The sequence below is a fragment of the Hypanus sabinus genome, chromosome 10, assembly GCF_030144855.1.
Source record: "Hypanus sabinus isolate sHypSab1 chromosome 10, sHypSab1.hap1, whole genome shotgun sequence".
NCBI lineage: Eukaryota > Metazoa > Chordata > Chondrichthyes > Myliobatiformes > Dasyatidae > Hypanus > Hypanus sabinus.
In genome coordinates this window covers 63768828-63795105 of record NC_082715.1, presented here as the reverse complement: position 1 = coordinate 63795105, position 26278 = coordinate 63768828, and positions in this window count along the sequence as shown.

The window sequence follows — 26278 nt, the reverse complement described above, 5'->3', positions numbered from 1 at the left end:
TTTTCTCTCTCTCTCTCCCTCTCTGTGCATTGGATGTTTGTTGCTCTTTTTTTAAAAATTGGGTTCTTGCTTTGTGGCTGTCTGTATGGAGATGAATCTCAAGGTTGTATAATGTACACATACTTCGATAATAAGTGTATTTTCATCTTTGTTGTGACACCACTCAATCAAATTTTTCATCTCCCTCCTATATGTTGTTTTGGCATTAACTTTGATTCAGCCAGCAGTAATGTTGTTGGCAAACTTAAGTACAGCATTGGAGATGTACTTACCCACAAAATTATAAATATAAAATGAATAGAGCAAGGTCTAAGCACACGTCCCTGTTTTGCGCCTGTGATAATAGAGAGTGCGGAGGAGGTGTTGTTGCCAGTCTGTATTAACGGGGGTTTTGTTAATCCCAAGTTGAGATGAATCAGCTGATATCAACACAACTCAAGGACTCATCAGAGAGGGACAGGGGATTGTGCAGAGGATTTAACAGTTCTAGGCCTCGGAGTGAGGGGCTGTGAAGTTTTCAGTGCTTCAGACAACATTTTAATGCTCACTTCTAAAATAGAAAATCACATGCAATTGGGGAAGACTTGTATAAGTCACTGGACTTATTAACTAAAGCAATTCCACTCAGCAACACTGTTCAAAGAGGAATAGATGAAATGTCTGACAACATGGAAGATACATTGTGTAACATACTTAGGACAACAGAATTTGCTCTGCAATTGGATGAGTTAATGTTTTTCAGGCAACTAATCTTTTCTTATTGATTCTGTTTGCTTCATATAAAAGTATGGTTCAAAGGTTGTTATTGACAAGGGAAATAGAAGCAGATATGAAGGGGAGCTCAATATTTCGGGTTGGTAAGCAGTTTTTCAAAGAGAAGGACATTCCGCCCATCAACATTCTTGCTTGTGCAAATGCTGAGGCATCATCAATGGCAGGGGTTATAACTTTCTTAAAAAAATAGCTGTATCTAACATACTTACCATTCACTACGTAATTCACAGAGACACCTTGTCGCAATAAAGCTAAGTGATTAGCTGCACAAATCCTTTAATACTGTTATCACAGTGGTAAATAAAATGAATTCCCATGCTTTCAACTCTCAACTATTTTGAGAGCTTTGTATTGAGAATGAGGACCAGTTTGAACGCTTGTTGTTGGACACAGAAGTCAGTTAGCTCTCAAAAGGAAACTGGCTGAGATGCTTTTATGCACTTTTTAAAAGTGTGATGGAATTGCTTGAAGCTACGAATGTTTCATTCAATAATTAACTCAAAAATATTAGACATGACATTGCTTACTTGTCAGAATTATTTGCAAAGTTAAATGAAAACATTTAACTTGGGAGACTGCAAAAACATCTGCTAGAGATGGCAGAAAGTGGGGGACTTTTGTTGAGGCCCTAATGCTCCATAAGGAGCGAAAAGGATTAAAGAAGAAATGAAAACAACCTTCAATTGAAAGGAAATTATGTGAATCTTACCAAACTCAAATCAGTCATTCCAGAATTCTGTCCAAGTTAACCCCTTTTAAGTGCAACATTGTCTTTTGTATTCTTTTCTAATTTTTGAGCCTCTCTGAGATGGAAGAGAAAGAAAGAATACCAGGTAGTAATCTTCAAGTGTGCTGTGCCCACCCAGGTGAGCTGCATAAAGGCATATCAGAGAGATTCCAGGATCTTCTCTAGGTCCAAATTCCAGATTGGGTACTAAATCCATCCCTGAGCACTTGTAATAAAGAATCAACAGAGAGGATAGTGGAAAATATAACCTCACTATAAAATGACTTTAAGCTGAAATCAAGACTTTTTATTGCAGGAAGAAATCTCTGAACGCTATTCTGCATTGTGGGAAATGGTCAAAATGTTCTTGATTGCCTTTCCAACATCATATTCAGTGCAGCATGGTGTCAGTGTAGTTGCTCAACCTCTTTCAAAGCAGACTGCAGATTATTGAACATAGGGGTCTGAGGCTCCTCCTAAGTGACATTTAGCCTGACATTGAGAAGATGGATGTACCAAGCCCATCCATCTCACTGCAAGTTGAAAAAGCAAAGATGCAGTGCATAGTTGGACTCCTAATGTATGCTCTAAAGTTGTTGATGAGAATTGCTTTTTCTGTATTTAAAATTTTAAATGAATTTGAATAATTTTTACTATTATTTTTCACTGCTTTGAATTTGCAGTTCCTATTTTCTTTCACGGTGCATCGTAAATCAAAGTTTGTTATAGTTTTACATAATGGCAGGAAAGGGAAGGGGGGCACTGGGGATATGGTCTGGAAGACAAGTTAGCAGTAACCCAAAAATGTTTAGGAACCATTGATGTAGAGGAACTCACAAAATGCCGAGGTCAAATTTCTTTTGGTAGTGATTTTCATTCCTAACCATTATATCTTTGTACCATCTTATTAAAAATTCTACTGCATCTCACTTTCCTTTTACCTTCTTATTGATTTCTCACTTCTGCATTATGGGCTGCATCAAACAAAGAATTTCTACTTTTCATATCCTTAAACTGTCCCAAAGCACCTTAGACCTAATGAAATACATTTGAAGTGTGGGCACTGCTACAGGAAATGCTATGGACTGCTCAGACAGTGCCAGGCTCCATAAGCAGCAAAATGATAAAGATCACATGACATGTAAGTGAAGTTGATGAGTACATGAAATGGGCTGCCAGTGATGATGGTGGAGGCGTATACAATAGGGTCTTATAAGAGACTCCTGGGGAGGTATATGGAGCTCAGAAAAATAGAGGGCTATGGGTAACCCTAGGTAATTTCTCAGGTAAGGACATGTTCGGCACAGCTTTGTGGGCCGAAGAGCCTGTATTGTGCTTTAGGTTTTCTTTGTTTCATCATCGTTATGTGCCATGTTGTATAATGCGGGCAATCATGGTTCAAGAACATAATGGTTCTTGGCTAATTGTTCTATAGAAGTGGTTTGCCATCACCTTCTTCTGGGCAGTACCTTTACAAGACAAGTGACCTTAACCATTACACTGGACAACAATCTATTTTTTGAAAGTGTTACTTCCTCAGAATTATTTTGTGGTTATGATAGACCACTTGAAGCTGAATAGAAATATGATTTCAGACTACTTGGATCATGTAGGAATTTGGAGATACAGGAAGTTAAATGTTATTAAACATAATGCATTTAATTGTGCAACAAAGCTGACGTTTACAATAGTTCAACTAAGCTAAAAATGTTTTGTTGATGATTTTCATTTGTATTAAGTGTCTGTGTCTTCTCACTTAAGTTCTCAAGAACACTCAGCCAGCATTGATGAATTCCAGTTGCCCTAGTATAATTTCTCCATGACTGCAGTGGCCTGGTGAATCATTTCACCATGCTTATTACTGACAACACCAAGATTTGCAAGGATGAAGTCAACATGGAAATGCAGAAAATGAATCTTCAGTGACACATTACACTTCATGGTTTTGTATGCTTGAAGCATTTTGTCAACAATCTGCTCATAGTTTGGTGCTCTGCAGTTGCCAAGAACATTTTCAGCAACGTCCTTGAATGCCTTCCATGCAATTTTCTCCAGCCCCACTAGACGTTCTTTGAATTGCCCGTCATCGATGACCTTTATGATTTGCAGGCCAACAAAAATGCTTGCCTTAATCTCGGCATCAGTTATTCTGACTTGAATTACAAATTGAAATAACAAATATAGGCAACTTCAAAAATATGGTATGTGATTGGAAAATTTCAGAGTGATTTTCACGATCAGAAGCCCAAAATGCATAAGATACACCCAAAAGTGCATTCAGAAAGCAAAATCTTTGTTGTCCAATATTATCAATCCTCTTCAGAGATTACCTGCCTGGTATCAGTGGTTGCACAATCAGGACATATGTTAAAGATAAATTATGACCAGGATACCTGGATAATTTCAATTTTTCTTTCTATGACAAGTCACACGCATCCCCTGCCCCCAACTAAGAGGGCACTCACAAGTCTGGGTCAATCAATAATAAATATAGATGAACCGAACTTAGAATAGTATAGCACAAGAACAGGCCCTTTCACTTTTGGAGCCAGTGCTGAATACAATGCTGAACTAAACTGCATCTCTTTTGCCTGCTTATAATCAAAGGCCAACAACGTAAATGTGTAAAGAAGGGTGTCTGTGGTAGGATGTCAGGTCAGTAAATCATCAGTAGGTTCTGGGATCACATTACAGTGCGGGCAGGAAGCATGAGAGATGGTGACCCTTTAGGTATGCAGACAGACAAGACCAAAGCACAAGATTTAGAGCCTGGGGTCACGTCATTGGAGTCCAGGAGTTCAAGTCCACTCTTGGATTCTCGTTCATCGTCGTAGGCGAGTCCGGGGTTCCATACTGAAGATCGAGGTCTGAAGGTCAATCAGAAGTCCAAAAGTTGAGATCCAATGGCCTGAACCCCAAGACTGAATCTCTGTGAGTCCACTGGGGAAGTCAAAGACCCATTGTCTACGTCTGAGTACATTGGAGGCTGAAGGCTGAATGCCCTGTCCTGGAGTTGGTGGAGTGAGTGAGTGAGTGAGTGAGTGAGTGAGATGTGATTTTTTTGTCATTGTTGTTTTGCCATTTTTTGCATTGCTCTGTTGCATTGTGTTGTTCAGCTGAACATTGGGAGCATGCTATCTTGGTGCCAGAATGCACTGTGACACTTGCAGTCTACCCTCATCACATCCTTCAGTGTGTTGATTGCTCACACAAAAGATGAATTTTACTGTATGTTTCAATACACATGTGGTAAATAAATATTAATCTGAATTTCTGGGACCTGAGTTAGGGAAATGCTGAATAGGTTAGAACTTTCTTCCCTGGAGTGTAGGAGAATGAGTGGGAGATTTGATAGAGTTATAAAAAAATTATGACGGGTATAGATAGTGTAACCTCGGGCTCACCCAACTCATGTTCATCTAGGGGAAACAGCCTCTGGCCCCACCAAACTGAGAAATCACATTTGTGTGGATGCTGTGTAATGAACTGCCCAATTACAAACCCACGACGCAAAATATCAGACAGTTACACCACAGGCAATTAAATGATTGAACTTTGTGAATCTTAATCTGAATATAGATTTAGTAATGAAAATTTTAAAAAGGGGCCCAATTCAAGGAAAAGTCAAAAGTGCACATTGGAGCTCACTCAGGCACCATTCTTCCACCATCAAACTCCTCCAAGCATTGACAACCTTCAGACCCTCAGATCCCAGTCCACTCTGTCCGGTAGTCTACCAGCTCTCTCCACACGTATCTTCCCTCTTCATCTCTTTTCGACAAAGACCATGAAAAACCTCCTTCCAGATTCACAAGACAAAGCAACAATTGCTGATTGGCTAACATGCATACCACAGTCCTGTTATCTCCAGCCATAACCCAAACATTGCTACTACAGAGAAACCTTTACCTTAGCAGTGAACATTACAGAGAAGCCATTACATTAGCAGTGAATCCTTACAGCGCATTACAATAGGATAAATGCAAATATGCTTCTTCCATTGAGGTTGGGTACAACTGGAACTAGAGGTAAAAGGTTAAGTGTGAAGGGTGAAATGTTTAAAGAGAACATGAGGGGAGCTCCTTCACTGAGGGGACGGTGAGAGCATGGAATGAGCTTTCAGTGGAAATGATGGATGCAGGTTCAGTTTCATTATTTGACAGAAGATTAGATAGATACATAGATGGGAGGGGTGTGGAGGGCTATGGTCCAGGTTTAACTTGATGGGATTAGGCAGAGTGCTCATTTGGCATGTACTAGGTGGGTCATAGGGCCTGTTTCTGTGCTGCTATGCTCTATGACTCTAAGAAGCAGAATATCTCAAACAACAACAGGCAAACAAAATCATAGAGACCCCTTCACATAACGGGACTTAGGCAAGCAATTTTAGAATTTATCAGCAACAGAGCAAGTGCGATAACAAAACAAGGAGTAAGATCGCAGCAGACAGCTCAACATATTTATTACCTCAGTTACAATCAAAAATCAGTGTTGCTCGGACTAAGCAAACTGCTGGAAGGATGATGCAAGACAGAACAGGCAGCCTATCACCTTCACTAATAATATAAATAAAGACACGATATGTAGAGAAGAGGAATGTAGCAGTCATATAGTTAAAATAGACTTCAAAATAGTGCCCTGTTCTCACTGAACTTCCAGCTGCCACAGCCACACTGGGCCATGCAGACAATGCATCATTATTCCCCAGATTGTTGTTCACAGTCTAATTAGGACACAAAAATAAATTCATAGTTATTTGGGAAGCTGGAAAATATTGCAGAAATTGTGCTGAGAAAGTACAGCTAATGCCACAACTGCAGTTCCATAAATCCAGTACAACTACGGAGATCTACAAAATCAGCTTTCTGGACCTTTCCTGGAGGTACATTTGACCCAACTGTCCTTTCTGCAGTTGCACAAGTAATGTCCATTTGGCACAAACTTACCTGTTGCATATGTGTCCATGTACACAGGCGTGTAATTCTTTCTTCTGATTTACTTAACCTAACAGGGATGTTATGTCGAAGTTGTATAAGACATTGATGAGGCCTAATTTGGTGTATTGCAATTTTGGTCACCTACCTACAGAAAATATATAAATAGGGTTGAAAGAATACAGAAAAAAATTACATGGATGTTGCTGTGTCTGGAGGACCTTAGTTGTAAAGAAAGATTAAATAGTTTAGAACTTTATTCCTTGGAATGTAGAAGATTAACAGGAGATTGAATATACGAAATTATGAGGGGTACAGATAAGGTAAATACAAGCAGGCTTTTTCCACTGAGATTGTGAGGGGTGGGGTGGGGAACTACAACCAGAGGTCATGGATTAAGGGTGAAAGGTGAAAAGTTTAAGGGAAATATAAAGGAAAACTTCTTCAGTCAGAGGGTTGTGAGAGTGTGGAACTAGCTGCCAGCACAAGCGATGCATGCAAACTTGATTTCAACATTTAAGAGAAGTTTGGATAGGTACCTAATGTTAGGCATATGGAGATCTATGGTCCCAGTGCAGGATAATGGGAGTAAGCAGTTTAAATGGTTCAGCATGGACTAGATGGGCCAAAGGACATGTTAAAGTACTATACTTTTCTCTAACTCTATGGCTCTAAATTCAGAGAAAGTATTATTGAACCTTAAGACAAATGCAAAATAGATAATGCCAGTATAGGTTGAGTACCCCTTATCTAAAATTCCAGATTCCAAAAACCTCCAAAATCTGAATTTTTTTTCTGAGCACTGACACAATGTCACACACAGAAAATTCCACAAAACACTGAGAAGGTCCCCTGATGATACATGGGTCTCTTCGCACCACAGGCTGCTCTAAGCAGTGACCTCACATACTGTATGTAATGAGAAGAATAAATGAAAAATAGAAAAACATTGCATGAAGTGCAAAATGAAGATCCTGATTGTGTTTCACCAGCATCAGAGTAAACATATGTCACTTAATGGTATGCTGATCATGCAAAATGCAAAAATCAAAATCATGATGAACTGAACATTGAATGCAATTGTGAAAATTCAGCGGGCTGGTTGCAGAAGTTTAAGAAAAGGAATGGCATTACATTTCTAAGCAGTCTGCTGATCACAAAAATCTAGTAACAGAACAAATATATGATGCTGATTGCTTTTATAGGCATCCATTAACTCGAGACACGATGGATTTGTGCCTTGGAAAGCTTCCAGGGCTCAGGCCTGGGCAAGCTTGTATGGAAGACCGGCAGTTGCCCATGCTGCAAGTCTCCCCTCTCCATGCCACTGATGTTGCCCAAGAGAAGGGCAAGGGCTGATACAGCTTGGCACCGGTGTCGTCGCAGAGCAATGTGTGGTTAAGTGCCTAGCTCAAGGACACAACACACTGCCTTAGCTGAGGCTTGAACTAGCGTCCTTCAGATCACAAGACCAACGCCTTAACCACTTGACAACGAGGCAAAACATGGCTGATTGCTGATGCTGATTGCTTTTATACCTTACATAAAACCTAAAAAAGTAAAATAACTAGTTTACAGTGTATTCAAAACACAGCTTTGTAGGTGGAGACTGAAAGTCTGTCGTTGTTTGTTATTGATCAACAGCTGATTCAGGTATTCTCGCAATGCTGCTTTTGTTACTCTGCACACATTATATTTTCATTATATTAATGGTATGTAATTATAATTATTGTTAGGTACACAAGTGTGATGAACAAGTGTAAGATAAAGACTACTTACTGATAGCACATAAATTCAGAGTCAGAAATGATGATGTTTCCAAGCTATCTCATTATATATTACAAATTCTGACAAATCCCAAAATCCAAAATGCTTTCAACCCCAAGCATCTTGGATAAGGGGTACTCAACCTGTATCTTTTTGTTCAGGTATTAACATATACAAGTGAGTGCAATGTGGAACAAAGCATAAAGAACAGATGATGTAATGCCATATTTATTACTGCAATTCTTGAATAATGTTTCCAGTTATTGTATATTACATGTCCACTTTTTCCAAGAAAAGTGCAGCATCTCTGGATATGGAAATACACAACATTGCTCTTCCCTTTTGAAAAAGACAAAATGGCATTTGGCTTTCAGAAAAATAGCTTTATCAAAATATCCCACAAAAATAGAAACAATACAAATATTATCTTTGTACTTTGGTAATGTTAACATTTTTGCATATTAATAACACAAATATCATGCATTTAAAGTATAGTATCAGTCATTGCACAGTTTATGAACTTTGGTAGATCTTGTCATGTGTTATGTTCCTTCTACATCTTTCCTTTCAGAAGCAACAATCTCATCTCAAAACTTTACTGAATGACCAAAACAACTGGCTCTTCTCCTGGAAGCACTGGAAGTTAAATCAATATTAACACTGATGGTTGTGGTGCTGTTGTGAGCACTGTAACAGGTAGTGAACCTAACTTGATTCATTATCAAAATGCAGCTGAAATTCAATTTGGTTCTGTAGATACATTGTTGCAGTTATGTCTTCAGCTGTTCCAGTTGTTGCAGTAAGCTGTTCCGAATGATATCCTCTTCATGTTTCTGACATAATCAGGAATGTACTGTCATTGGTTCATTATTGTCACATGTACCAAGATACCATGAAAAAATTGTTTTTTCACCAACCAGACAGATCACTGCAGAACATAATTACATTGAGGTAGTACAGAAGGAAGAATAATCACAAAATATAGAAAATATACTGTTACGTATCCCGTAACTGGATAACTTACCAGCAAAGATAGAGAGGTCCATTGAAGTCTGATGTCACTATTTTCAAACGTTTTTATTTATAAAGGGACACAAAAGTAAGATTAATACAAACATTCAGATAATGCACGTCGTCAATAATCAATCTAAAGCGCGGGTATAGTAATAATCATCATTAAGAAGTGAGCTCTACTGTTGTCTAGGGGTTAATAGATTGTCTGTTGGAAATATAAAAGTCACTCAGAAGTCTGCAGGCCTCAGCCTTTTGAGAATCGCTGGGTTTCACGTGGGGCGACAGAGAGAGAGAGAGAGAGAGAGAGAGAGAGAGAGAGAGAGAGATTGGGGAGAAGAGAAAAAACTTGCCGGGTCTTGATGAAGCTTCCGTGAAATCGGGGGAGCGTTGGTTCCCCCTCCCCGATGTTAGTTAAAAGCGGTTTTCTGTGATTCCAGCCACAAATTCCAATCCTGGAATCTAACGCACGTGGCTTCCTTCAGAATGGCTTCCCACTGCTGCGGGATCATTCACTTGTGTCTTCTTGGTGCGTCTGAAACTCTCCCTGAAACTCTCCTTTATACTTCCTCACGGGATCGCAGGTGTCAATCAGTTTGGGATGATGCAATCTCTCTCTCAACCAGCCCACCTTGCCCGAGGGCTTTTCACGTGGTCTCCATGAGACAATAGTCGCTGTCGTCTTATTCTGCATCTCGGGTGGAACGTGCAATTCGGCACGTTTCTCTCTCTCTTCCTGGGTCTATTGACTCCCCCCCTTCGACGGGTGCTTTTGCGATTCTCACAAAGGAGGGGGCTGGGATCATAACAATACAATTAGAGTTATAGAAAAAGTGTAGAGTTGGTAGACAATAAGATACAAGAGCCAGCTACAAGAGCCGATTATAGTGTGAAAGCCCTGCCATAACTGAAGGCTGGTCTGGGGTCCATTTTGGACTAGAATTATCTCGTCATCCATGATAGTTTGAGGGTCACAAACATTGATCGTGTGATTTCTGTAAAATGTGTATAGGACCAAATCAAATTTCAGTTGCATTTAGGTAATTAATCAGCTTGTGTCAACTACCTCTTTCCCATTCATTTGCATCCGTTTCACTAAAAACTCCAACATAATCACTGAGTCATATTTTGTTCTCGTTATAACCTGAATTGAAGTATCACTTCAGACAATCTTGTTTGTGTTCCAGAGTGCCAGTTATATTCAGATGCACTAAGAGCAACCTTCTTTATAATGGACTTTAAATGAGTATTTCAAAGACTAAACAAGAAATCTGTTGCCCAAAAAAGAAAATCTTCATAACACTTTCCATCTTAAGGTGCTGACTATTTTGATAGGTTGTTCAGCAGCTGCATTAGCTGTCAGCTGATAGGAAATACCAAGATATATTTGACGCTATTTCCTCTCACAAAATCATTAAACTAAGTGAAACTATGGCCCCTTGTCACTGATTCTCTTTTAACAGACAACAAATGGCATGCAAAGATTGTTCTCCTCTCATCAAAGTTGAGTTCTGAGGTGGTTGAAAGTCCTTGGGCTTAACATGCAACTGTTTGGAATGACCATCACTAAGAATTCAAAATTGATTTTGTCCTTTTCCAATAAATATTCATGCACTCTCATTGAAAGGGTTTCTTTACCTGTGTCTGTATCTGCAAGGCTGTTTCAGGGTCAGAATCTGATTTATTCTCATTGACATACAGAATTTCATGAAATTTGTTGTTTGTGGCAGTAATACAGTGCTACACAAAAAATGTTTCAACAAGAAATAAAAGATAAATAAATACAGGTACAAAAAGGAAGTGAAATAGTAAAGTAGTGCTCATGGCCCATTCCGAAATCTGATGGCAGAAGGGGAAAAAGCTGATCCTAAAATACTAAGTATGTGTCTTCAGGCTCCTGTACCTCCTTCCTAATAGAAATAATGAGAAGAGAGAATGTCCTGGGTGGCGAGTATCATTAATGGTGGATGCCAACTTTTTGAGGCATTGCCTTTTGAAAATGTCTTTGATGATGGCTTGTTATGAAGTTAGCCAAGTATACAACTCTTTGTAGATTGCTCCTATTCTGTGAATAAGCACCTCCATATCAGAGAGTGACATGGTCAGTTGGAATGTCCTCTACAGTACATCTGTGGAAATTTGATAGTCTTTGGTGATATTTTAAATTGCCTCAAACTAATGAAATATAGCCACTATGATTGCATCAATATGTTGGCCCAAGATAGATGTTCAGAAATGTTGACACAGGTACTTGAAGATGCTCTCCCTTTCCACTGCTGACTCGATGAAGACTGGTGTGCTCCCTAGGCTTTTCCTTCCTGAAGTTCACAGTCTTTTCCTTGGTCTTACTGATACTGAGTTCATGGCCGTCATTGTGACACTGCTCAACCAGCATATTGATCTCACTCCTGCACATCTCTTTGTTACTATCTGAGATGCTGTCAACAACAGCTGTGTCATCATGAAATTTATTACTAGTGACTGAACTGGCTCTGGTCACACAGGCAGGGGTGTAGGGAGAACAGCTTAATGGGCTAAGCATGCATCCTTGAGGTGCACCATTGTTGAATGTCAGTGAGAAGGAGGTGTTATTGCTGATCTGCACTGACTGTGTTCTCCCAATAAGGAAGTCAGAATTCAGTTGTAGAGGGAAGTACAGAGACGTAGGTTTTGGAGCTTATTCATGAGAATTGAGGGTATGAATGTGTTGAACACTGAGCTGTAGTCAATAAACTGCAGCCTGACATAGGTTGTCCAGGTGGATTTAAATCAGAGTGGTGAGCTGCTGACCTATTGTGGCAGTAGTCTAATTGCTGGTGGTCCAGGTCCTTCCTCAGGCAGGAGTTAATCCATGATCAACCTCTCAAAATTTTTCACCACAGTAGATGTGAGTGCAACTGTGCATTGGGCAGCTCACCGTGCTCTTCTTGTGCACTGCTATGACTGATGCTCTTTTGAAGCAGGTGGGATTCTCTAGCTGCAGCAGTGAGAGATTGAAGATGTCTTTGAGCATTCATGCCTGTTGGTTTCAGTGCCCTACTGGGGCCTGACCCCTATCGAGGGGTCAACCACTTGAAAGACATTCAACATCAGTCTCTGAGATAGAGATCATAGGGTCACCAGATGCTGCAGGGTAGTTTCCTTTAAAAGGATACATAAAAGATGTTGCGCTCATCTAGGAGTGAAGCATCAAGGCCACTTATGATGTTAGGTTTCACCTCATAGGAAGTAAAGGCCAGAAAAGCCTACCAGAGGTGACATGCCAGTGAGGGTAAGAAAAGGAGCATTTGCCAGATAAACGTGTGGCTGAGGAACTGGTGCAGGGTGCAGGGGTTCAGAATTCTGCATCACTGATGCCTCTCCTACAGAAGTTACAACCTGTACGGAAGCTATGTGTTACATCTGAACCCAAGAGAGACCAATATCCTTGTGGGAAGTTTGCAAGAGTTGTTTAGGAGGGATTAAACTGATTTGGCAGGGGGATGGGAACCAGAGTGCTGGTGCTGAGTAGGGGTGGTTGACTTACAAACATGGAAGTATGTAGTGAGAGCGCGAGCAAGGAGAGGCTGATATTAGGACAAAGTTGCAGACAATGGAATAAATTGTAATGTAAAAGGCCAAAATTGACAAGGGTGATGAATATTAGCCTGAAAGTGTTATATTTGAATGCATGCTGTATACAGAATAAGGTAGATGCACTCGTAACACAATTACAGGTACTGTATGGCATTTATGATGTTGTGGGCATCACTGAATCATGACTGAAAGAGCTTAACATCCAAAGATACACAATGTATTGGAAGGACAGGCAGGTAGTTAGAAGGGGTGTAATAGCTGTTGGTAAAAAAAAATCAAATCATTGAAAGAGGTGACTTAGGACCAGCAGGTGTAGAGTCATGGGGTGAGCCAAGAAATTGCATGGGTAAAAAGACCCTGATGGGAGTTATATACAGATCTCCAAACAGCAGCAAAGATGTGATTTACAAATTACAATGGAGGTAGAAAATACATATCAAAAGGTCAATGTTTAGATAGTCATGGCAGACTTCAATATGCAGGTAGATTGGGAAAATAAGGTTGGTGCTGGATTCCAAGAGGAGGAATTTGTAGAATGCTTACAAAATTGCTTTTAAGAGCCACTCGTGGTTGAAATCACGAGGGGATCAGCTATTCTGGACTGGGTGCTGTGCAATGAATCAGAACTGGTTAGAGAGCTTAAGGTAACGAAACTCTTAGAGGAAAGGGATAATAATATGATACAATTAATCCTGCAATTTGGGAATCAGAATCAAGTTTAATATCATTGGCTTATGTCGTGAATTTATTTTAACTTTGTGGCTACAGGACAATGCTATAGAAAAACTGAATTACTGTAAGTATATTAAAATATACATTAAATATTTAAATTAAAAAAATAGTGCAAAAACAGAAATAATAAACAAAAAGTGTTTATGCATTCAGAGTTTATTTAGAAATCAGAAGGCAGAGGGGAAGAAGCTTTTCCTGATTTGCTGAGTATGTGCCTCTTGTCTTCTGTACTTCATTCCTGATGGGAGAAATGAGATGAGGCATGCCAAGGGTGACAGGGGTACTTAATGTTGGGTGCCAACTTTCTGAGACACCATTCCTTGAAGATGTCTTGAATGCTATGGAGGCTAGTACTCATTACGGAGATGACTAATTTTATAACTTTCTGTAGCTTCCTTTAAGTAGAAGCTAAAGTCAGACATATCAGTATTACAACGGAGCTAACAGAATTATGGAGACATGAGTGCAGAGCTGGACAAAACTGATTGGAAGGGGACAGCAGCAGGGTTGATGGCAAGAGCAGCAATGGCTCCAGGAACAATTCAGAAGTAGTAAGATAGATGCATCCTAGAAAAGAATAAGCATTCTTGACACAACAATGGACTTGTTTACAGGGTGTACACTTCCCTATAGATGGGGTGCATAGCAGATTCAGCAATTGTGCATGTGTCAGTTGGTTGCTATTTCAATATGGTTATATTTAACTCCTTTCTTTCAATCGTAGCATTTGAAACAATTGTAACTCTCTCTCTCCCTCTCATATTAATGATACCAAAAGTTTCTTCCGATATATAAAGAGTAAAAGAGACGAGAGTAAACATTGGACCACCAGAAAATGATGCTGGAGAGGTAGTAACAGGGGGCAAGGAATTGGAAGATGAATTGAATAAGTATTTTAAATCAGTCTTCACTGTTGGAGACACTAGCAGCATGCAGGTCATTCAAGAGTGTTAGAGGGCAGAAGTGAGTGGTATTGCCATTGCTAGGAAGAAAGTTCTTGGGAAACTGAAAGGTCTGAAGGTAGATAAATGACCTGAACCAGATGGTCAATACTTCAGAGTTCCAAAGTGGCTGAAATGATTGTGGAGGCATTTGTAATGATCTTTCAGGAATCAATAGATTCTGGAGGGCTAGAAAAGTCCAAATGCCAATCTACTCTTCAAGGAGGAAAAGAAGCAGAAGAAAGGAATTTATTGGCCAGTTAGCCTGACTTCTGTGGTTGTCAAAATGGTGGTGTTATGTGGTTTCGAGGTACATGGAGGCACATGATAAAATACGACCCCAAGATACAGAAGCAGTGGGCCATTTGGCCCATCAAGTCTGCACTGGCATTCAATCATGGGCTGATCCAATTCTAGCAGTCACTCCCCTGTCTTTTCCCCATACCCTTTGATGCTCTGGCTAATCAAAAACCTATCTATCTCTACTTTAAATGCACCCAATGACTTGGCTACCACAGCCACATGTGTCAACAAATTCCATAGAATCACCACCCTCGGGCTTAAAAAAAATAAATTTCACATCTGTTCTGAATGGGCGCCCAGCAATCTAAAAGTCATGTCCTCTCGTACTAGACTCTCCCACCATGGGGAACAACTTTGCCACATCCACTCTGTCCATGCCTTTCAACATTCAAAATGTTTCTATGAGGTCCCCCCTCATTCTTCTCAACTCCAATGAGTACAGTCCAAGAGCAGGCAAACGTTCCTCATATGTTAACCCTCTCACTCGCAGAATCATTCTAGTGAATCTTCTCTGAACCCTCTCCAATGTCAGCAGATCATTTCTTAAATAAGGAGCCCAAAACTGCACACAGTATTCCAAGTCAGGTCTCACCAGTGCCTTATAGAGCCTCAACATCACATCCCTGCTCCGATAATCTATTCCTCTAGAAATGAATGCCAACATTGCATTCGCCTTTTTCACCACTGACTCAACCTGAAGGTTAATCTTAAGGGTATCCTGCACAAGGACTCCCAAATCCTGATGCATCTCAGAACTTTTAAATGGGGAGAGAATTCAATAATAGTCTGCCCGTTTATTTCTTCTACCAACTTGCATGACTGTACACTTTCAGACATTGTAATTCATTTGCCACTTCTTTGCCCATTCTCCCAATCTATCCAAGTCTCTCTGCAGACTCTCTATTTCCTCAGCACTACCGGCCCCTCCACCTATCTTTGTATCATCAGCAAACTTAGCCACAAAGCCATCTATTCCATCATCCAAATCATTGATATGCAACATAAAAAGAAGTGGCCCCAACATGGACCCCTATGGAACACCACTGGTAACCAGCAGCCAACCAAAATGGGATCCCTTTATTCCCACTCTGTTTCCTGCCAATCAACCAATGCTCTATCCACGTATGTAACTATCCCATAATTCCATGGGCTCTTACCTTGTTTAGCAGCCTCATGTGCAGCACCTTGTCAAAGGCCTTCTGAAAATCCAAATATACAACATCCACTACATCTCATTTGTCTAGCCTACTTGTAATTTCCTCAAAATTGCACTAGGAATGTCAGGCAGGATTTTCCTTTAAGGAAACCATGCTCAGTTCTGCCTATCTTGTCATATTCCTCCAGGTACTCCGTAACCTTATCCTTGACAATCGACTCCAACAACTTCCCAACTACCGATGTCAAGCTGACGGTCTATAATTTCCTTTTTGCTTCCTTGCCCCCTTCTTAAATAGCAGAGTGACATTTGAAATCTTCCAGTCCTCTGGAACCAGGCCAGAATCTATCGACTTTTGAAAGATCATTGCTAATGTCTCTGCAATCTCCACTGCTACTTCCTTCAGAACATGAGGGTGCATTCCATCTGGTCCAGGAGATTTAATCAGAGAGAGGAGAAAGGGGTTAAAAATTCTATATCTGAATGCACAAAGTGTCAGAAATAAGGTGGATGAGCTTGAAGCTCAGGTGCGAATGGGTAACTATGATGTTGTTGGGATAACGGAGACTTGGCTGCAAGGAGATCAGACCTGGGAAATGAATGTACAAGGGTATACATGCTATTGTAGGGACAGAAATGTGGGCAGAGGGGCTGGGGTGGCCGTGTTGGTGAGGAATGAGATTCAGTCCTTTGCAAGGGGGGACATAGGATCAGGAGAAGTAGAGTCTGTGTGGATAGAACTGGGGGACAGTAAGGGCAAAAAGACCCTAATGGGTGTTGTCTACAGGCCTCCAAACAGTAGCATGGATATTGGGTGCAAGTTGAATAGGGAGTTAACATTGGCATGTGGCAAAGGTAATGTTGCAGTAGTTATGGGGGATTTCAACATGCAGGTGAACTGGGAGAATCAGGTTGGTGCTGGTCCCCAGGATAGGGAGTTTGTAGAGTGCCTACAGGATGCATTCTTGGAACAGCTTGTACGAGAGCCGACCAGGGACAAGGCTATTCTGGATTTAGTGTTGTGTAATGAACAGGATTTGATAAGTGATCTTGAAGTAAAGGGGCCATTAGGAGGTAGTGACCATAATATGATAAGTTTTTATCTGCAATTTGAGCAGAAAAGGGCAGATCGGAGGTGTCAGTGTTGCAGCTGAACAAAGGAGACTATAGAGCCATGGAGGAGGAGCTGGCCAAAGTTAATTGAATGGATATCCTAGCAGAAAAGACAGTGAAACAGCAATGGCAGGTATTCTTTGGAATAATGCACAAGGTGCAAAATCAGTTCATCCCCCGGAGAAGAAAGGATTCAAAGGGGGGAAAGGGGCCACAGTGGTTGACAAAGGAAGTCAGAGATTGCATAGCATTAAAAAAAAGTATGACAGGGCTAAGGTGAGTGGGAGGACAGATGATTGGGAAATTTTTAAGGAACAACAGAACTTAACTAAAAAGGCAATACGGGGAGAAAAAAAAAGAGGTACGAACGCAAGTTAGCCAGGAATATAAAGGAGGATAGCAAAAGCTTTTTTAGGTATGTGAAGAGAAAGAAGATAGTTAAGAATAATGTTGGGCCCTTGAAGAATGAATTGGGTGAATTTTTTTTATGGGAAACAAATAGCAGAAGAATTTAATAAGTACTTTAGATCTGTCTTCACTGGGGAAGACACAAGCCATCTCCCAGATGTATGAATGGGCCAAGGACACAGAGTAACAGAGGAAATGAAACAGATTGACATTAGGAAGGAAACAGTGATGAGTAGACTGATGAGACTGAAGGCTAACAAATCCCCAGGTCCAGATGGTCTGCATCCTAGGGTACTAAAGGAGGTGGCAGTGGAAATTGTGGATGCATTGGTAATCATTTTCCAATGTTCCTTAGATTCAGGTGCAGTTCCTGAGGATTGGAGAATGGCTAATGTTATCCACTTTTTAAGAAAGGAGGGAGGGAGAAAACAGAACTATCATCCTGTCAGCCTAACATCAGTAATGGGGAAGATGCTAGAGTCCATTATTAAAGATGAAATAGTGACATATCTAGATAGCAGTGATAGGATTGGGCCGAGCCAGCATGGATTTACCAAGGACAAATCATGCTCGACTAATCTATTGGAGTTTTGAGGATGTAACCAGGAAGTTAGACAAGGGAGATCCAGTGGATGTAGGGTACCTCGATTTTCAGAAGGCATTTGATAAAGTCCCACATAGGAGATTGGTGGGTAAAAATCAGAGCTCATGGCATTGGGGGGAAGATATTGACATGGATAAAAAAAACTGGTTGGCAGATAGAAAGCAAAGGGTAACGGTGAATGGGTGTCTCTCGTAATGGCAGGTGGTAACTAGTGGGGTGCCATAGGGCTCGGTATTGGGACCACAGCTATTTACATCAACGATTTAGATGAAGGCATTGAGAATAACATCAGCAAGTTTGCTGATGATACTAAGCTGGGTGGCAGTGTGACATGTGATGAGGATGTTGGAAGAATTCAGGGTGACTTGGATAGGCTGGGTGAGTGGGCAGATACTGGGCAATGTGAATAAGTATGAGGTTATCCACTTTGGAAGTAAGAACAGGAAGGCAGATTATTATCTGAATGGTGTAGAGTTAGGTAAGGGAGAAATACAAAGAGATCTAGGAGTCCTTGTTCATCAGTCACTGAAGGTGAATGAGCAAGTGCAGCAGGCAGTGAAGAAGGCTAATGAAATGTTGGCCTTTATTACAAAGGGAATTGAATACAAGAACAAGGAAATCCTTTTGCATTTGTACAGGGCCCTGGTGAGACCACACCTGGAGTATTGTGTACAGTTTTGGTCTCCAGGGTTAAGGAAGGACATCCTGGCTGTAGAGGAAGTGCAGTGTAGATTCACAAGGTTAATTCCTGGGATGTCCGGACTGTCTTACGCAGAGAGGTTAGAGAGACTGGGCTTGTACATGCTGAAATTAAGGAGATTGAGAGGGTATCTGATTGCAGCATACAAGATTATTAAGGGATTGGACAAGATAGAAGCAGGAAATACGTTCCAGATGCTGGGAGAGTCCAGTACCAGAGGGCATGGGTTAAGAATAATGGGTAGGTCATTTAGGACAGAGTTAAGGAAAAACTTCTTCTCCCAGAGAGTTGTGGGGGTATGGAATGCTCTGCCTCAGAAGGCAGTGGATGCCAATGCTCTGGATGCTTTCAAGAAGGAGCTAAATAGGTATCTTATGGATAGGGGTATCAAGGGATATGGGGACAAGGCAGGAACTGGGTATTGATGGTAGATGATCAGCCATGATCTCAGAATGGCAGTGCAGGCTCAAAGGGCCAAATGGTCTACTTCTGCACCTATAGTCTATTGTCTATTTATCTACCCTTAGACTATTCAGCTTCCTGAGTACTTTCTCTGTCGTAATTGTGACTGCGCATATTTCTCTTCCCCGACATTCTTGAATGTCCGGTATATTGCTGATGTCTTCCTCAGTGAAGACTGATGCTAAATACTCATTCAGTTCCTCTGCCATCTCCTTATCTCCCATTACAATTTCTCCATCATCATTTCTATCAGTCCTATATCTACTCTCACCTGTCTTTTACTCTTTATATACTTGAAAAAGCTTTTAGTATCCTCTTTGATATTATTTGCTAGCTTCCTTTCATAGCTCATCTTTTCGCTCCAAATGACCTTCTTAGTTTCCTTTTGTAAGCTTTTAAAACTTCCCAATCCTCTGTATTCCCACTAATTTTTGCTTCCTTGAATGCCCTCTGCTTTACTTTTACTTTGGCTTTGTCTTCTCGTCAGCCACGGTTGCATCCTTCTTCCATTCCAAAATTTCTTCTTTGGAATATATCTATCTTGCACCTTCCTCACTTCCCGCATAAACTCCAGCCATTGCTGCTCTGCCGTCCCTCCCGCTAGTGTCCCTTTCCAGTCAATCTTGGCCAGTTCCCTTCTTAAATAAGGAGACCAAAACTGCGCACAATACTCCAAGTATGGACTTATGAGTGCCTTATAGAGCCTGAACATTACATCCTTGCTCTTATATTCTATACCTCTAGCAATTAATACCAACATTACATTCACCTTCTTCACCACCAAGGACTCCCAAGCCTCTTTGTATCTCTCCATTTTGAATTTTCTTCCCATCTAAATGATAGTCTGCCCATTTATTTCTTCCACCAAAATGCATGACCATACACTTTCCAACATTGTATTTCATTTGCCACTTCTTTGCCCATTTCCCCTAAACTATCCAAATCTCTCTGCAGGCTCTCTGTTTCCTCAACACTACCTGCTCCTCCACCTATCTTTGTATAATGAGCAAATTTAGCCACAAATGCATTTATACCATAGTCCAAATCATTGACATATATAATAAAAAGCAGCGGTCCCAACACTGACCGCTGTGGAACTCCACTGGTAACTGTCAGCCAGCCAGAATATGATCCCTTTATTCCCACTCTGTGTTTGACCAATCAGCCAATGCTCTATCCCTACCAGTAACTTTCCTGTAAATACATGGGCTCTTATCTTGCTAAGCATCCTTGTATGTGGCATCTTCTCAAAGACCTTCTGAAAATCCAAGTGTACCACTTGGATCTACTGCATCTCCCTTGTCCACCCTGCCTGTAAATTGCTCAAAAAATTGCAGTAGGTTAGTCAGGCAGGATTTTCCTTTCAGGAGACCATGCTGGCTTTGGCCTATCTTGTCATGTGCCTCCAGGTACTCTAATCTCATCCCTAACAATCAATTCCAACAACTTCCCAACCACTGATTTCAAGCTAACAGGTCTATAGTTTCCAGTCATCTGGTACAATGCCAGAATCTATCAATTCTTGCAAGATCATTGTTAATGCCTCCACAATTTCCCCAGCTACTTCCTTCAGAACCCAAGAGTGCATTCCATCAGGTCCTGGAAATTTATCCACCTTCTCAGTTGTAATTTTCACTGCACATACTTCACCTCACTGACACTCTTGAATGTCCTGTATACTGATGTCTTCCACTGTGAAGACTGATGCAAATTATGCATTCAGTTCCTCTGCCATCTCTGCATATCTCATTACAATATCTCCAGCATCATTTTCTATTGGTCCTATATCTACCCTCAACTTTCTATTACCCTTTATATACCCCAAGCTTTTAGTATCTTCTTTGATATTTGATACCAGCTTCCTTTCATAATTCATCTTTTCCTTCCTATTGATCCTCTTACTTTCCTTTTGCAAGCTTTTAAAAGCTTCCCAATCCTTTTATCTTCCACTAGCTTTGGCCAAAATTAGCATGAATTTCCTTTAGGGGAAATGTTGCCAGACAAATCTGTTGAAATTCTGAGGAAAGAGCAAGCAGGATAGACAAAGAAGAATCAGTTGATGTGTATTTGGATTTTCAGAATGCCTTTAACAAGGTGCCACATGTGAGACAACTTGGCAAGTTAAGAGTCCATGCCATCACAGGAAAGATGCTAGCATGGATAGAGCATTGGCTGATTGGCATGAGGCTAAGGGTAGGAATAAAGGGAGCCTCTTCTGATTGGCTGCTGGTTCTCCAGAGTGTTGGAACCACTTCTTTTTATGATACATGTCAATGATTCAGAGGGGCAGGTGGATCTGAGGAAGCCGTGAGGCTATAGGACTTAGAGAAGAATGGGCAAAGAAATGGCTGATGGAATACCCTTGGCAGTGTGGAGGATCAGAGGGATCTTGGGGTTAGAATCCATTGGACGTTCAAAGCTGCTATGCAAGTTGACTCTGTGGTTAAGAAGGCATAGAGTGCATTGGCTTTCATCAAATGTGGGACTGAGTTCATGAGCTGAGAAATAATGTTGCAGCAATATAGGACCCTGGTCAGACCCCACTTGGAGTACCAAGCTCAATTCTGGTCACCTCACTACAGGAAAACCATGGAAAGGGTGCAGAGGAGATTTACAAGGATGTTGCCTGGATTGTGAAGCATGCCTTTTGAGAATAGGTTGAGTGAATTCAGCCTTTTCTCCTTGGAGCAACAGAGGATGAGGGGTGACCTGATAGAGCTGTACAAGATATTAGAACATAGAAGAATGAGAGGCATTGATCGTGTGGATAGTCAGAGGCTTTTCCCAGGGCTGGAATGGATAGCACAAGACAGCATAGTTTTAAGGTGCTTGGAAACACCTTAGAGGAGATGTCAGAAGTCGTTTTTGTTTTTGTTTTTTGTAAAAATGCAGAGAATGGTGAGTGCATGGAATGGGTTGCCAGCAGCAGCGACAGAAACAATAGGGTCTTTTAAGAGACCCCTGGATGGATACATGGAGCATAGAAAAATTGAGGGCTATGGGTAAGCCTAAATAGTTTTAAGGACATGTTCGGCACAGCTTTGTGGGCCGAAGGGCCTGTATTGTGCTGTAGGTTTTCTATGCTTCTAGGTTTCTCAAGATTTGACTTTCTGATCCAAGACATCTGATTTATAAAAGATATCAGTGGATAAACTGTTTCCAGAAATAGAGACAGCGAGATCAAGAAAGAGGAAGGAGGTTTCAGAAGTGGACCAGGTAAATTTGAGGGCAGGGTGGAAGCTGGAGGCAAAGCTGATGCAGTCGATAGGTACCACATGAGTGCAGGAATCAGCACAAATGCTGTTGTTGATGTAGCATAGGAAAAGTTGGAGAGTGATACCAGTATAGGCTTGAAACACAGATTGCTGCATATAGCCAACAAAAAAAAAAAGCAGGCATAGTTGGGACACATGCAAATACCCAAGGCTGCACCCTTTGTTTGAAGGAAGTGGGAGGAGCCAAAGGAGAAATTAATGAGAATGAGGACCAGTTCTGCCAGATGGAGGAAAGCTGTGGTGGAGGGAAACTGCTGGGTCTGGAGTCCAATTGAAACGGAGAGCTTTGAGGCCTTCCTGAAAGGGGATGAAGTGCATATAGTGACTGGACATCCATTATGAAAATAAGATGATTGGGGCCAGGGAACATAATCTTTGAAAAGATCAAGAGCATGTCATGGAAGGGACTGAACCAAGGGGGTTAAAACTGAATCAAGGCTAAGTCAGCATGGTGTATGATTTGAAGAGGAAAGTGTAAGTGGTAATGTTTTCATGGTCATTGATGAAGTAGCAGAAGGCAGTGGTTGGTCCAGCAAATGTGGTGATTGCTTTCCAATCACATGTTTACTTCACATGTAGTTACAACTCCAATTACATGAATGTTTACCCCTTGTTTTATTGACTTCAGTTGGCTGTCATGGTGTCAAAGACAGTCACCTCCCCTGTATCTCTGGACTTCAGCTTTCTCATTCATGGCTAAAAGTACAGGTGTCAGGTGTCTTGCTTAATCCCAAAGTAGGTATCAGCAAGCAGGTTATTGATAGATAAATGCTGCTTGACACCATTGCCGATATCACCTGCCCTCATCTACTGCTGATTGAAAGTTGACTGTTCCAAACTGGGAGTTTAACTGGTAACTGGCTGATTAGATTTGACAAGCATATTGTTAAATAATCAGACCTACTCTCATTTCCTGTTGCAGGATATATTCATATAACTATACAATTAATGAGGTAAAAGTCTCATTAATGTAGTGTCACAAATGATACTTTAATTGTACTTCAGGTGAAAATAAGACCACAAGACAATGGAGTAAAATTAGGCCATTTGGCGCTAATTACTCATTCCATCATGGATGTTTTAGGACCACTCTCAACCCCATTCTTCTGTCTGCTTCTGATAACCTTTGACACCCTGACTAAACCTCTGCTTTAAATATACCCAGTGACTTGGCCTCCACAGCTGTCTATGACAATGAATTTCACCACACTCTAGCTAAAGAAATCCCTCATCATCTATTCTAAATGGACATCTTTATTCTGACATTGTGCCCTCTGATCCTAGGAAACATCCTCTCTGCATCCACTCTATGTAAGCCTTTTAATTATTCAATAGGTTTCAATGAGATTCCCCTCATTCATCTAACTCCAGTGAGTACAGGCCCAGAGCCATCAAATGCTCCTCATACATTAAACCTTTAATTCTCAGGATCATTCTCATGAACCCCCTCTGGACTCTCTCCAATTCCAGCATATCTTTTCTTAGATAAAGGTTCCAAACCTGCTCATGGTACTCCAAGTGCAGTTTAACCAATGCCTTAAATGCATTACGTAGTTGCTTTTATGTTCTAGTCCTCTCAAAATGAATGTTAACATTGCATTTTTCTTCATCATTACTGACACAAATCTTGAATTTCACCTTCAGGGAATGCTGCACAAGGTCTCACAGGTCCCTTTGCACCCCAGATGTTTGAATTTCACCCTTCCCATTCTGAAGATAGTTCATCATGCCTTCCAATGAAGTTCATGACCACACACTTCGCTACTCTATATACCAACTGCAAATTCTTTTCCCAATCTCTTAATGTGTCCAAGTCCTTCTGCAGTCTCCCTACTTCCTCAACACTATTTGCCCTTCCACCCATTTTCCATATTGTCCGCAAAGTTGGCCATGAAGCTCTCAATTCATTCATCCAAATCAATGATATTTAATGTGGAAAGAAATGGTCCCAACAGAGGCATCTGCAGAACACTACTAGTCACCAGCAGTCAACCAGAATAGGCCCCCTTTATTCTCACTCTTTGCCTTCTGCCAGTTGATCAATCCTCTATCCACGCTCATATTATTTCTGTATTACCATGGACTTTTATCTAGTTAGGAAGCCTCAGGTGTGGCACCTTGTAAACCACAGACTCATACAAAGTAATGGAACTTTGCTTAAGCATTTAAAAGTAACTTTGGTATGACTTCAGGATTGAAGGACAAACATTTAGAACAGAGATGCGGAGAAATTACTTTAGTCAGAAGGTGGTAAATCTGTGGAATTTGTTGCCATGAGCAGCTGTGGAGGCCAAGTCATTGGGTGCATTTAAGGCAGAGATAGATAGATTTTTGATTAGCCAGATCATTGAAGGGTATGGGGAGAAGGCAGTGGAGTGGGGATGACTGGAGGAATTGAATCAGCCCATGATTGAATGGTGGAGTGGACTCAATGGTCCAAATGGCCTACTTCTGCTCCTATATCTTATGGTCTAGATCCAAATTGGGATGCACAGTTTGCCACTGAAAAATTATGTCTGGAAAAAAAGAGCTCATAAAGCTGTAAAAATAATATCTTAGTGAGGATGTGTGCCCTTGTGAACTAAAAATTTCAGGGATGTCAATAAGAAGCACACTGGAATAGATTCAGATTTGAAAATGAGCAGTCTTTTCAAAATGTAAAGTGTTGCATTGGCACAGGATAAAAGTGGGTACCAGCACACTGAGACATGACAAGTCACGCTGCGTCAGCATGGCTGATGAAGCACGATTGAAGATAAAATTAAGCTCTGCAGCTTTGACATCCACCATTCTAACAGAAAATGAGAATTCTGACAGCTTGTCATGGAAGTCAAGTAACGATTTAATTGCCAGAAAGCTGAAGAGAATGAACGGCAACAGGCTCATGATGGAAAGGATCACGACTAAAGTCTCATCGAGATTCAAAAATACATTACTGATAGCCCATCTGGATTTTATATATAACTGTGACAATCAACAATCTGGATATCTTCCAGGTCCTTACTGTCCACTACTACTTTGGCAATGTTTTTAAAGTGCAAACTGTCCAAACAATGAACTGAAAAAGGTTAATGAAAGAGAAAATGGTTCAGATTTCATTTATGCAGACCCATGAACTGAGTTGACATCTGCTGTGTGTGGTACCACAGCATTATATCCTGAAGGTGAATTCAATGCTCCCAGTCAGATTTCTTTAGATCTACAGATATCATCTATGCATCATTGTGTCACTCTTAAACTGTACAAAGAAAGTCATAGTAGCAACAATGATACAGAACAGAATCCACAGCAAGGTGAATAATTTATGAACCATATTGTCTATGTTGCTCCTGTAGGAGGAGCATTTGATGACTCTGGGACTGTACTCAGTGGAATTTAGAAGAATGAAGGGGGAATCTCATTGAAACCTATTGAAAAGCTTAGATAGAGTGGACATTGAGAGTATGCTTCCTGTAGAGATAGGAATAGGCTTTTCTGGTCACCAAACCAGGCTGCACAGCAACCGATTTTAACCCTAGTCCAATAACAGATAATTTACAATGGCCATTAAACTACTAACCAGAAAGTCCTTGGACTGTGGGTGGAAAGTGAAAACTCAAGCATTCCACAGGGAAGGCGTACTGTATGGATTCCTTACAGCTGCAGAAAGGGTGGGTAATGTAGCAGGATCCTCTTTTGAGTCAGCATGGGTGGACATCAGGAACAGGAAGGGAGCAGTTACTCTACTGGGGGTATGCTATAGGCCCCCTGGTAGCAGCAGAGATACCGAGGAGCAGATTGGGAGGCAGATTTTGG